The following is a 12,623-nucleotide window of genomic DNA, read 5'->3' as shown; positions in this document are numbered from 1 at the left end:
TTTTCCTTCCAGTGTTCTACCTCACTGCATCTTCAACCCCATTGTTCCATAGGGACAGGGAGGCACCCAAATAAAGATTAATAAAAAGGCAATTCCTGTGGTGTTATCAATTGAAGAAACAGGATCACTTTTCCCAGTGTCAATGAACTTCAATACACTAATAAAATTAACAAATATCAAAGTGGTTTGGGTCTGAAATAGAAACATTTCCACTAAATCTGAGTAGCTTTTCCAAATACTGGGCAAATAGTTTGATACACTTTGAAATACTAAAATATCTCCAGTGCTCCAAGATGAAGCTGAGCAAATTTCACTGAGTGAAATGAGACTAGACATTGTTTGCACCTTCTAAGCATGCATTATATTTTCATCTTGGTGTTTAAAACAAGGCCACTGCAAGGAGAATTTCCACTGTCCCAGCTGTCAGTAACTGGTTTTGTGACTTACCTGCTGGGGAATAACTCACTTCCCATTGCAAATCTGAAATCACTGTTCATTTGGACAGACTGCTCCCGACTGCACCCTGATGATGTGTCCTCAGTCCAGCTCGTGGCACTGGCAAGATAAATGTGTAGAATGAGATTAGGGGCAAAACACTAACAAAATTTGCTTAGATCAAAGAGATGCACTCACACCCTGGCAGTACTACCTGACATCTTCCTGACAATATTATGAGGCCATTAGTGTCTGTATGTCTTGGCTGATGGAGGTGAATAATGGTAAGTTCTAGGAGGCAACTGTCTAAAGCAGGGGAAGCTGATTAATTACCCAGCAATAATTCATTATTGAGACATTTAGGTCGACTTGTGCACCACAAAGTCAGAGGGAGCAGGAAACAATCAAACCGATGAATACTGTTCAGACTAAACTGTTGGCAGCTACAGCCATAGAGGCACATTTACAGAGAAAATGACACCATCTCAGAGAAATCAGGTGCCTGGAAGCAAATCCTCAAACCAAGTGGGCAGTCTCCATCCCACACAAGGGACGCATCAGCACGTGCAGCAGGAGCCCCTGTGCTGGCATTCTCACTGTTTCTCAGGTCTACCTGTTCCCTGCCTCAAACAGGGGCACAAATGAGGAGCCAGTCTGCAAAGCCTTGGGCTTTCATCTCACACTGCTACACTGAAGCAAATGGACAGGAAAATAGAAGAAGCCTGAATACACCTCTGCTGATAAAGATCTGTATGTTAATACCATTAACATTGACTACATCGAATTTAAAGCTGATATCTGCCTGCATATCACATCCAAGTCTCTTTTCAGGTGTACAAAAAATGTGTCCATTTCACAGCATTTCTTCCTTTACTTCTCCACCTGGATCATACAGAAAATACATTTCTTGGCCACCAGCAAATCATTACCCCTTATGGGGGCTGTTCCCTAAAGAGTTTCAGTACCAGAACAATGGACTACTGCACAGCACCAAATTTCAATTGTGACTTAACTAGTCCACAAAGGGGATTTACTGTAGTAAATCACCTCTCAGAAATACACAATTATTTGAAATTTCACTGACATTTTCCACTAACAAAACAGCACTTCTACTTTAGCAGTGATTCGAAGATGGAAACTTTCCATTAAGCCTTTTCTTTCCTCTGGGTGTCAGAGTTGTCCTCAAAGTCCTTCTGTGTTAAAAATTAATTGTCTGCTTTGGTCTAACACACCCAATGTATTCGTTAGGGAGTACACGCACAGTAATACCTCAGAAAGTTTACAACCCTCCTCCACAAGATCTTGGATGGCAATTTTGGGTTACTCTGAACCTCTCTCCAGCTTTGGCTTCTGAACTTTTCCTTTAATCTACTTTTTCATTCACTTCGTGTATACCGATACAGTAGTTTTCCTCTTTTTGTAACCCGGTGTCCAAATACCGGAACGACCGCTTGACCATTTCCATAAGCAAACCATCCTCTGCAAAACTCTTCAGTCAGAATCTTATTATTAAAGCAACTTTTTCCAAACAGTTTCTGCCGCAGAGCCAAAGGGCCCTCTGCTCAGAATCCTTTTCCTTAAAAGCATGGGGATATGGATGATTTCTGTGCCCCGTAAAGGTCCAGTGCCATTCACCTCTGGATACCAACCTGTTCTTCCATCTGACTGGGGATGGAGTCGCAGAAGATGAGAGGATTTCTCTCCAGCAATGATATCCTGCCCCTTGGCAGATATCAGGCAGTTCAAATCAAATTTCAGGTTTAGCTCACAACACTCAGGATGCTGACAGATGATGGAAGCACTGTCACAGCAGCTCTAGCTTGACTTTCCGCCTACACTACTGTACATTTTAAACCACTTCTGAACAGGATCACTAGAAATGGGCAGCCATCCCTAAATCATCCCTGAAAACACAATGGCATCCAACAGGTGTTTGCTTGAGTTATCCCCCTAAGGGAAGGCAGTACTTAAACAGGCATAGAGAGGATAAAAGGAATAATTCTGTTCCTAAGAGCTGCCTCCTTCCCCTGTCTCCTCATTTGCCAAGGCCATGCACGAGGCCGATCAGGGCCGCCGGCGCCTCCGGAACCACCTGCAGCTGGCGGCCAAAGGTGACCAAAAAAACCCCCCAAAAAACCCCCAAAAAATTTGGGGGGAGGGGGAATCCCTCCCCAGAATGATATTTTTACATTTTTATTTATTTCGGGTTTTTTTGTTTGGTTAATCAGGCCCTCTCCGGCAAACCTTCGCTCCAAACCCGCTGAGCTCCCCCAGGGCCGCTCCGGCCGCTCCCTCAGACACCCCGAAAAGACCCTGGAAAGACACGTTGGGCTGAGGGGGGATCCTGAAAAATTCAAAAGAATTAAAAACTGGAAATATCCGACTCGTTTTTTGGGGCAAAAAACGGATAAAATCGGGAGGTTTTGGGGCGGTTTGGCCTCCGGGGCTTGCCGTACAAAAAGGCGGCGCGGTGTGAGGGCGACAAAATGGCGGCTCGGAGATTTCGCCGTACAGAATAGAGAAAACAGGGATTTGGGAGGAAAAAAGGGGATTTCGGGGAAAAGGGGATTTTAGAGATAAAAATTGGATTTTCCGATTCTAAATTTGGAGAAAAAACGGATAAAATCGGGAGGTTTTGGGGCGGTTTGGCCGCTGGGGGTTGCCGTACAAAATGGCGGCGCTGTTTGAGGGAGACGTGAGGGCGACAGAATGGCGGCGTCTTGAGGATCGTGCCGTACAAAATGGAGAAAACGGAGATTTGGGTGGAAAAAGGGGATTTGGGGGAAAAAGTGGATTTTAGAGATAAAAATGGAAATCTCCGACTCTAAATTTGGGGGGGAAAGGGCAAAATTTAGGGAGTTTTGGGGTGGTTTGACCGCTGGGGGTTGCCGTACAAAATGGCGGCGCGGTGTGAGGGGTGAGGAGCGGGCGGCAAAATGGCGGCGCCCGGAGGATCTTGCCGTACAAGATGGCGGCGCGCGGGGTTTTTTTTGCCGTACAAAAACGAAGAAAATGGAGATTTGGGGGAAAAAAATGGGATTTAAGGGAAAAAAAAAGAAATTTTAGAGAGAATAATGGAGATTTTGGTTGGGAAACAGGAAAATTTGTCGGGTTTGGGGTGGTTTGGCCGCTCGGGGTTGCCGTACAAGATGGCGGCGCGCGAGGGGTTTTGCCGGATAAGACGGAAATTTGGGGGGAAAATGGAGATTTTGGAGAAAAAAGGGAGATTTTAGGGGGGAAAATGGGGATTTTAGAGGGAAAAACGAAATTTTTTTGGGAAAAAAAATTGCTTTAAAAAGAAAAAAAATCCCCAAATCGGCAAAACCTGAGGGGAAAAATTTTCCCAAAAACCGCCTCAAACTCCCACAAACAAACAAACAAACAAACAAACAAAAAAAAAAAAAAAAAAAAAAAAAAAAAAAAAAAAAGAAAACCGCGGCGACAGCAAAACAACAACAACAAAAACCGGCGAGCTGAAAATTTATTGAAATTTACTTTAATTTAATTTTAATTAAAATAATTAAATAATTAATTATTTGATTATTTTAATTAAAATTTTTCGATCCCAAAAAATCCCAAAAATTCACCCCAAAATTTCCACCCAAAATCCCAAAAAATGACCCGAAAATTTCCACTGAAAACTGAAAATTTTTAAGCCTCAAAATCCCTCAATTTTACCCCAAAATTCCCGCTAAAAATTGGGATTTTTAGAGCCTCAAAAATCCCCAAAATTCACCCCAAAATTGGAATTTTTGAAGTTCCAAAACCCCCAAAATTTCCACCCAAAATCCCAAAAATTCACCCCAAAACTCCCACCTAAAATCCCTCAAAAAACCCCAAAATTCCCACTAAAAATTGGGATTTTCAGAGCCCCAAAATCCCCAAAAATTCACCCAAAAATTTCCACCCAAAATCCCAAAAATTTACTCCAAAATTCCCTCCCAAAATTGAGATTTTTAAAGCCCCAAAATCCCCCAAAATTCACCCCAAAATTCCCACTAAAAATTGGAACTTTTAGAGCCCCGAAATCCCCCAAAATTCACCGAAAATGCCCTAAAAATGACCCAAAAATTCCCACTAAAAATCAGGATTTCAGAGCCCCAAAATCCCAAAAAATGACCCCAAAATTCCGACTGAAAAATGGGGTTTCTTGAAGCCCCAAAATCCCTCAAATTCTCCCCAAAATTCCCACCCAAAACGCCAAAAATTCACCCCAAAAATTCCCATTAAAAAACAGGATTTCAGATCCCCAAAATCCCAGAAAATGACCCCAAAATTCCCACGAAAAATTGGAATTTTTAGATTCCCAAAATCCCCCAAATTCTCCCCAAAAATCCCAAAAAACCCCCCAAACCCCCTCCCAGTACAAACCAGTACAAACCAGTAAAGAAAAACCCCAAACCAGTATAAACCAGTATAAACCAGTACAAACCAGTCACCCCAAATCCCTTCCCAGTTCATCCCAGTTCGTCCCAGTGACCCCTAAAGCCCCTCCCAGTACAAACCAGTAAGGAAAACCCCCAAACCAGTACAAACCAGTATAACCCAGTACAAACTGTTATAGAGGAAATTTTGCACGGAATAGTCTGACACCGTTGCTTGTCCCAATCAAGGATTTTATTAATTACAGCAAGCGTAACAATAAGGTAATGCAGCGCTGGGCGACAGGGGGACCATTATCCCGCCACTGCCGCGCCAGTCAGGGTTTTAGTTCTTCCTCTTATACAGTCCGGTTTCCGGCGTGCGTGACTTCCTTGAATAGTACTCTGCGCATGTGCGTCTCTGTTGCTGGGGTCTGCTCTTCCCCTGCCGCGTTTCAAGACTCAGAATCGCTGACTTCCTGGAAAATATTGCTTACAACCGCAAATTATGCGAGACTACCTTTATCACTTAACTTGTCACCCATATCCTGGATTTAATGAACAAACATATCAGTAACAATATCCCCCCTTTGTCTTTAGGTTAATTTATGTTGTGCATTAAATCACTTAAGCTCTTGTCTGCTCCATTCCAATCCATCTCCCGTTTCTCCCTTTCTATTTTCTAAGTCCTCATATTTTGCTTGTACCAGCAGCAAGTGGGCAGCTTCCAGTCGCGCTTTTACTATTGTAATAAGTTTGTTAAAAATACAGGGACCAAAAGTTAATACAAGAACTAGTAAAAATATTGGTCCAGCTATGGTGGACAGTAAGGTAGTCAACCATGGGGAATGATTGAACCAACTCTCATACCAACTCTGATGGGATTCTCTTTCTCTTTCCCTTTTTTTTTTCTAGTTGTTTTCTTAGTTCTCCTAGGGTGTCAAAGACTATTCCCGTTTGATCTATATAGGTGCAACACTCTTCTTTTAAGGCTACACAAAGTCCTCCCTGTTGCCAAAATAATAAATCCAGGCCCCGTCTGTTTTGTAAAACTACTTCTGATAATGAGCGTACTGACTTAGTTATGCAAGGGTGCTTTCTGCTGACTGGATATGGTTAGTGGGGAGCCTGTAGCCTCAGGGTAATTTGTAACCGGTGTTAGCTCTTCATCCTCCTCTAAAACTCTATTCGGTCCCATACCATAGGTATCAGCTGGGGCGGGTTCTTTCTTTATCACTATTAGGTTCCCTCTATCACGCCCAGGTTCCCAATGTCTAATTCCCCAATATTTTCCTAATACCCAGTCAGGGCTCTCTGGATTTATATACACATATTCACAAGTTCCTAAGTAAGAAATTTCTCCAGATGGTCCTAACCAATGCTTTGCACACCCTGTGGGACCAAATCCTGCTCTAATAAATTGATCTGCACCTCCCCCTGGAGTCCAATCGGAAGCAATAGTCTCACAGCCCCAATACCCACAGTAATACTCCCCTGGGTAATTACAGTAGCTCTTTCCAGGATTTGAGGCCGGACACATATAAAACCCAGTTAAATTCAAAACTCTCCCGCACTATTCTATGTTTGTCATGTTGCATAACCCAGCCTTAAAGGCTGGGGTCTGACTGGTCACAAGGGAGTCTAAAATTTTGTAGTCATTCATACGAATCAAGGACCATTTGAAAGGCTGGTGTGTTTGACCTCCTGTCTGCCTTACCCATAGGGATAATAATAGTAGTGACAGTAACAGTTGTCTACAGGTGGCTTTTTCATTGTAACAGTGGCTTGTTCCCATCTCATTTTCTTCTTCCCTGATTTTAGTCCCAGTCCTTGGACATTTCATTTTCCATGACCTCCTGGTTCCACCTATCCCAGGGCGACTTCCTCCACAGTTTTCTCTCCCTCTGCCTCGCCCGTCGACTCGGTTGCTGCGAGCCACGGGGAGACCCATCTTCTCGGCAGCAGGGATATTCTTCAGGAGGGGACTTTCGCCCTTTCTTTAAGGATCTCTGGATATAGGTGTTCCAGTTGTGGTCTTTAACCTGAGGAGCGTCACACCTTACTTCTTTTACCCGACGGCGACACACTCCAGCTATTATTTGTGCCACAAAAAGGACTGGTTCATTGGAATGGTAACAATATAGTTCGGGATTTATGCCTTCTGCAAATATGTCCCACCACTCTTTAGAGTCTACTTGTAATTCCCCTTGAGCTACTTTCTGAGCCAATACCAAATCAGTAAGCTCCCGCTGAATTTCTAGACAGAGGCAGCAAACACCTCTCGGGGGCCTGCCTCTGTGACAATGGGTCCACCACCTGTTTTCACAAACTAAACATTGGTAACATACAAAGGGGTAACAATTCCCATTACAATAAGAATCATTACATTTAATACAAACACAATCAGCATATATATTTCCCTTATGATCTCTTTCAAGCTCTAGTTGATATTCTATCCTAAAAGTTTTATACCAATATTTTCTATTCATCAAGAATGTCCTTTCTTAATTTCCTGTTGCAGTTCCCTGAGTGAGTTTCAACTTTAAGTCTCCAGCTGGGCTGATGACCTTCCACCTAGGCTCGGGCACTGGTCCTTTTATACGACTGGCGTGAGTCCATCCCCGCTCTGCTGTTCGTACTGCTGTATTTATTGTGAGGAGCACCAGATATGGACCATCCCAATGGGGCTGGAGAGTAGTTTCTTTCCGAGTTCGGATTAAGACCCAGTCTCCCGGTTGCACCTGATGTAGAGTAATATTTAAGGGTGGTCTCTGCAATATCTGCCCTTTTTCCCATAACTTCTTCCTAAAGGCCATCATCTCAGTTATAAATGCTTTCATTTGCTTATCTATTATTCCGGGATGGTCTCGAGGCATACCTGCATCATACGGCATCCCATACAGCATTTCAAAAGGAGATATCCCCACATCAGATCGGGGCAGAGTTCTGAGATTTAACAAGGCCAAGGGGAGACACTTAATCCAATTAAGTTTGGTTTCTAAAGTTAACTTGGTTAGCTGTTTCTTTAATTCTCCATTAACTCTCTCTACTAACCCCGAACTTTGAGGGTGCCACGGGGTATGTTCTTCCCATCTTATTCCAAGGGCTTCTGACAAGGCCTTAATAACTTTTGATACGAAGTGTGGCCCTTGGTCTGAGTCTATACTTTCAGCTACTCCATACCTGGGCACAATTTGTTCTAGTAACACTTTGGCCACCGTGTGTGCAGTGGCCCTTGCGGTTGGAAATGCCTCTACGAAGTGGGTGAGGTGGTCTATTAGTACTAACACATACTTGTATCTTCCCACCTTGGGAAGTTCAGTGAAAATTTTTTTTTTTTTTTTTTTTTTTTTAAGAGCCCGCAAGATGGCGTATAATTCACATGCTTGGGCTGACCATGACGGACTCAAGGGTCCTGCTTCTAATACCTCATAATCCTTCCCTGCTACTAGTGCATACCCTGATCTACGTCTTCCATCCACTATCCGGGATGAGCCATCCACAAAAATTACTTCTCCCTCTGAGAGCCCCTCCTCCTCTAAATCGGGCCTAATCTTAGTCTGTTCCTCAATAGTTCGGAGGCAATCGTGGGCCAGTTCTTCTGATGGTTTTGGTTCCCCAAATAAAAACTGAGCAGGGTTTTGTAAAGATGTAGTTTCTAATGTTAAATTCGGGGCCTCCAGCAAGATTCCCTCATATTTTAATAATCTGGAATCAGAGATCCATTTTTCAGCTTTTTGCTGCAAAACACTCCTCACATTGTGGGGGGATAATACCTTAATGGTACTATTGAAGGTTATTTTTCGAGCCTCCTCTGTCATTAAGGCACATCCAACAATGGCCTGTAAACATGTGGGCCAGCCCCTACTCACAGGGTCTAATAATTTAGACAAGTATCCTATGGGCTTCTTTTTCCCTGCCCAATCTTGGGTTAATACTCCATATGCTGTCCCATTCTCTATGTTGGCAAATAGATAAAATGGTCGATTTAAGTCTGGCAAACTTAAAACTGGTGCATTTGCCAATTCTCTCCTTAATGCCCAGAGTTGCTCTTCATCTGTCTTTCCCCAGCTTATACGATTAGACTCGGTGAGCTTGGCATATAAAAATTTAACTTTACTACTGTAGTTTTCAATCCATAAGCGGCAATATCCCAATAGTCCTAACCATTGTCTAACCTGTTTTTTTACTTGCTGGAGGGGGTAAAGATAAAATTCCCTGTACCTGTTCCGGGTCAATTGTCTTCTCTCCCTTCTCAATGTAGTGTCCTAAATACTTTACCTTTTCTTCTACAAATTGTAATTTAGATTTTGATACCTTCAGCCCCTTAAGCCCCAGAAAATTTAAAAGTTTTATGCTTTCTTTTCTGACTTGATTTTCCATTTTTCCTGCTATCAATAGGTCATCCACATACTGAATCAGAGTAATTTCTGGGTCTGGGGTAAAATCTTGAAGAATCTGTTCTAGGGCTTGTCCAAACAAATTAGGGCTTTCTGTAAACCCCTGTGGAAGCACGGTCCACCTCAATTGTTGTTTGCGCCCTGTGTCAGGGTCTTCCCATTCAAATGCAAAATAGTCTCTACAGCTTTCGTCTAAAGGGCAAGCCCAAAAAGCATCCTTTAAGTCTATTACACTGTACCACAAATTTTCTGGCCCCAATTTACTCAAAAGGGTATAGGGGTTTGCTACTACTGGGAATCTGGACATAGTGCGCTTATTGATTTCTCTTAAATCGTGCACTAGTCGATAAGTGCCATTGGGTTTCTTTACTGGTAAAATTGGGGTATTAAATGGGGACATACACGGTTCTAATAGTCCCTGAGATATTAATCTCTCAACTTCGGGTTTCAACCCCTTCCGCCCTTCTATAGACATAGAATATTGCTTAATTTGGACGGGGTTCTCCGGGTTCTTGAGGGTTACTTTAAATGGCGAGATGTTTAGTCTGCCCACGGTCTCAGGGGTATACCAGACTTCGGGATTAATTTCTTGTTCATCTTCAACCCTAAGGGCACATATTTTAATTCCCAGCTCCCCTTTTTTAACTTCTAAACCTACTCCTAATTCTACCATCAAATCCCTTCCCAAAAGATTAAAATCGGCTTCTGGGACTAAGAGAAAATTTCCCATACCTAATTTAGATTCTGTTTCTATTAAAACTTGTTGTATAATCCCTACCTTGAAGGGTTTTCCCTTTGCTCCAACCACATGGGCAGTATCTTTAGATAATTTGCACCCAGGGGGTATTTGCTGGAGGGTAGACCTCTCAGCTCCTGAGTCTACCAAAAATTCTACCTCCTGTGACTGGGGACCTAGTTTCAGTTTTATCAAGGGCTCTTTGTTCGTACGGGTCCCCAATACATAGAGCCCCTGACCCCCCTAATCTTCTTTGAATGCCGCCTCATCCTTTATCCTCTGTCTGCAGTCTCTTTTCATGTGTCCTTTCTTCTGCAGTAAACAAAATCCTCAAAATAGACTGTATTTCTTAACAGTATTTGAGTTCAAAGGGACAGATACAAATCCTAGTTGTGGCTGGGCTCCTCCTATTGGCACTTCCCTTAAGGGGAGTAACTCATGTTCTCTTTGCTCCCTTCTCCTCCTTCTGACTGCGGCTCCGATACCTTCATCTCCAGGGGAGGGAGGGGGTGTAGGAGGAGGTAATATCTGAGGCGCCGGTGGTAATGGGGGAAGTGCATACGGGGGTGGTATTAGGGGAGCATCCTCCTCCTCCTGCAATTTTTCAGTCTTTTTATCTTTATGCCCAAACTCCATTTGGGAGAGATTGAATATTGCTACTCCCTGGTCCCCTGGGCGGGTAACCCATACTGCAGCATAATCAGCCTCTTCCTGATTAAAGGGGACCTACCTACGTACCCACTGATTCAAAAATCTCTGAACCCATAATTCTGATGACCCAAACCTGGGCCACCAAACTGCCTTGGAGATTTGTCCTCCCCAGACTTCTACACAAAAGTGTATCATCTTAACTTTGTCCTTGTCCCCCGTGGTGGGATAATATTTCCAATTCTCTAACATAAACCCCAGCGGTGAATCCCTAAGAACCGAAGGGGGTCTCATGGGTGGAGGGGGCTTGCTTTTCCCCTGTCCCATCTTCTGGAATACCCTCTTTCAGCCGTGTGTGTACTCACTCACTTCCCCTTTTTCGTGGCCCAGTCCCTCGCGGGCGATGGGAAACGCACTACTTAAGGGTCCGCACTCACTTGGAGAATCTGGCTGCCAGTTCTCCTCTCACTCACACGTACACACGTTGTATTCCAGGATCCCAACCCAGCCCGGACGGATTCCCCTGCACAATGGGCAGTTACTTACGCGTCTCCTGCGTCTTCGTCCGGACCTCGAGTGCACCGAGCTTATAGGGTTTTCCTTACCTTATTGTTACAAATTTGGGTTCGTCGGTAAGAGCAAGATCCCGACTTCAGAACCAGAGGCCGCCTGTACAGGCGGGGCGCCTCCCCTAGTCCCTCTGTCGGATCCGTATTCTTATCCGAGTCACGGCACCAAATTGTTATAGAGGAAATTTTGCACGGAATAGTCTGACACCGTTGCTTGTCCCAATCAAGGATTTTATTAATTACAGCAAGCGTAACAATAAGGTAATGCAGCGCTGGGCGACAGGGGGACCATTATCCCGCCACTGCCGCGCCAGTCAGGGTTTTAGTTCTTCCTCTTATACAGTCCGGTTTCCGGCGTGCGTGACTTCCTTGAATAGTACTCTGCGCATGTGCGTCACTGTTGCTGGGGTCTGCTCTTCCCCTGCCGCGTTTCAAGACTCAGAATCGTTGACTTCCTGGAAAATATTGCTTACAACCGCAAATTATGCGAGACTACCTTTATCACTTAACTTGTCACCCATATCCTGGATTTAATGAACAAACATATCAGTAACACAAACCAGTACAAACCAGTATAAACCAGTAACTCCCAGTATCCCACAGCGCCGGGCCCTGGCCCTGAGCCGCCCCCTGGAGGTCGCCGAGCATCGAGAGATCCCAGTTCAAACCAGTACGGACAGGTGAGGGCACAGGAATGGGGACTGGAGGGCACAGGTTTGTACTGGGATGAACTGGGAGTGGGTTTGGGGTTACTGGTTTATACTGGGATGGACTGGGAGTGGGTTTGGGGGTCACTGGTTTGTACTGGGATGGATTGGGAGTGGGTTTGGGCTCACTGGTTTATACTGGGATGGACTGGGAGTGGGTTTGGGGTCACTGGTTTATACTGGGATGGACTGGGAGTGGGTTTGGGGTCACTGGTTTATACTGGGATGGACTGGGAGTGGGTTTGGGGTCACTGGTTTATACTGGGATGGACTGGGAGTGGGTTTGGGGTCACTGGTTTATACTGGGATGGACTGGGAGTGGGTTTGGGGGTCACTGGTTTATACTGGTTTAAACTGGTTTCGGGGTTTCTGGGCGTGGTTTAACCTTTGCCCCTCCCCCACATTTGAACCGATCACGCCCCTCATAAGGCCACGCCCCCTTCCCTTATAAAGTTTGACAACAAGGGCGGGGCAAACTGGGCGGAGCCTGGGGGTTACTGGGTTCTACTGGGAGGGAGTGGGAGGGGCCAACACGGCTCTGACCCCGCCCACCGCGCCGCTATGCAAACTTATGTAAATGAGAGCACAAATAAACGCGAATGACGTCACTGACCACGGGGACTGGGAGTTACTGGTTTGTACTGGGAGGGGCCTGGGCGTGACTCAGACCCCGCCCACCTCACCGAGGCGCCAGCCTTATGTAAACTTACGCAAATGAGAGGCGAAATAAACGCCGGTGACGTCATTTGTACGCAGAGGAGCAAAGC

At 44.7% G+C, this 12,623-nt stretch overlaps 1 long non-coding RNA gene across 1 annotated transcript; it reads right to left on the bottom strand.

Moving 5' to 3' along the window:
* Positions 1 to 5,034: 5,034 nt before the first annotated feature.
* Positions 5,035 to 11,705, bottom strand: LOC136304320 (uncharacterized). Its single transcript, XR_010724473.1, has 2 exons — positions 11,127 to 11,705; positions 5,035 to 7,537 (listed from the first exon to the last, which is right to left on the bottom strand). It is a non-coding gene; the product is annotated as an uncharacterized lncRNA (long non-coding RNA).
* Positions 11,706 to 12,623: the final 918 nt, after the last annotated feature.

Source organism: Chamaea fasciata, unplaced genomic scaffold (genome assembly GCF_029207755.1).
Source record: "Chamaea fasciata isolate MVZ Bird 193981 ecotype frontalis unplaced genomic scaffold, bChaFas1.0.hap1 SCAF_72, whole genome shotgun sequence".
In the NCBI taxonomy this organism is placed as follows: Eukaryota; Metazoa; Chordata; class Aves; order Passeriformes; family Sylviidae; genus Chamaea; species Chamaea fasciata.
Note: the sequence above shows the minus strand (reverse complement) of the source record. Positions and strands in the feature narration are given on the sequence as shown.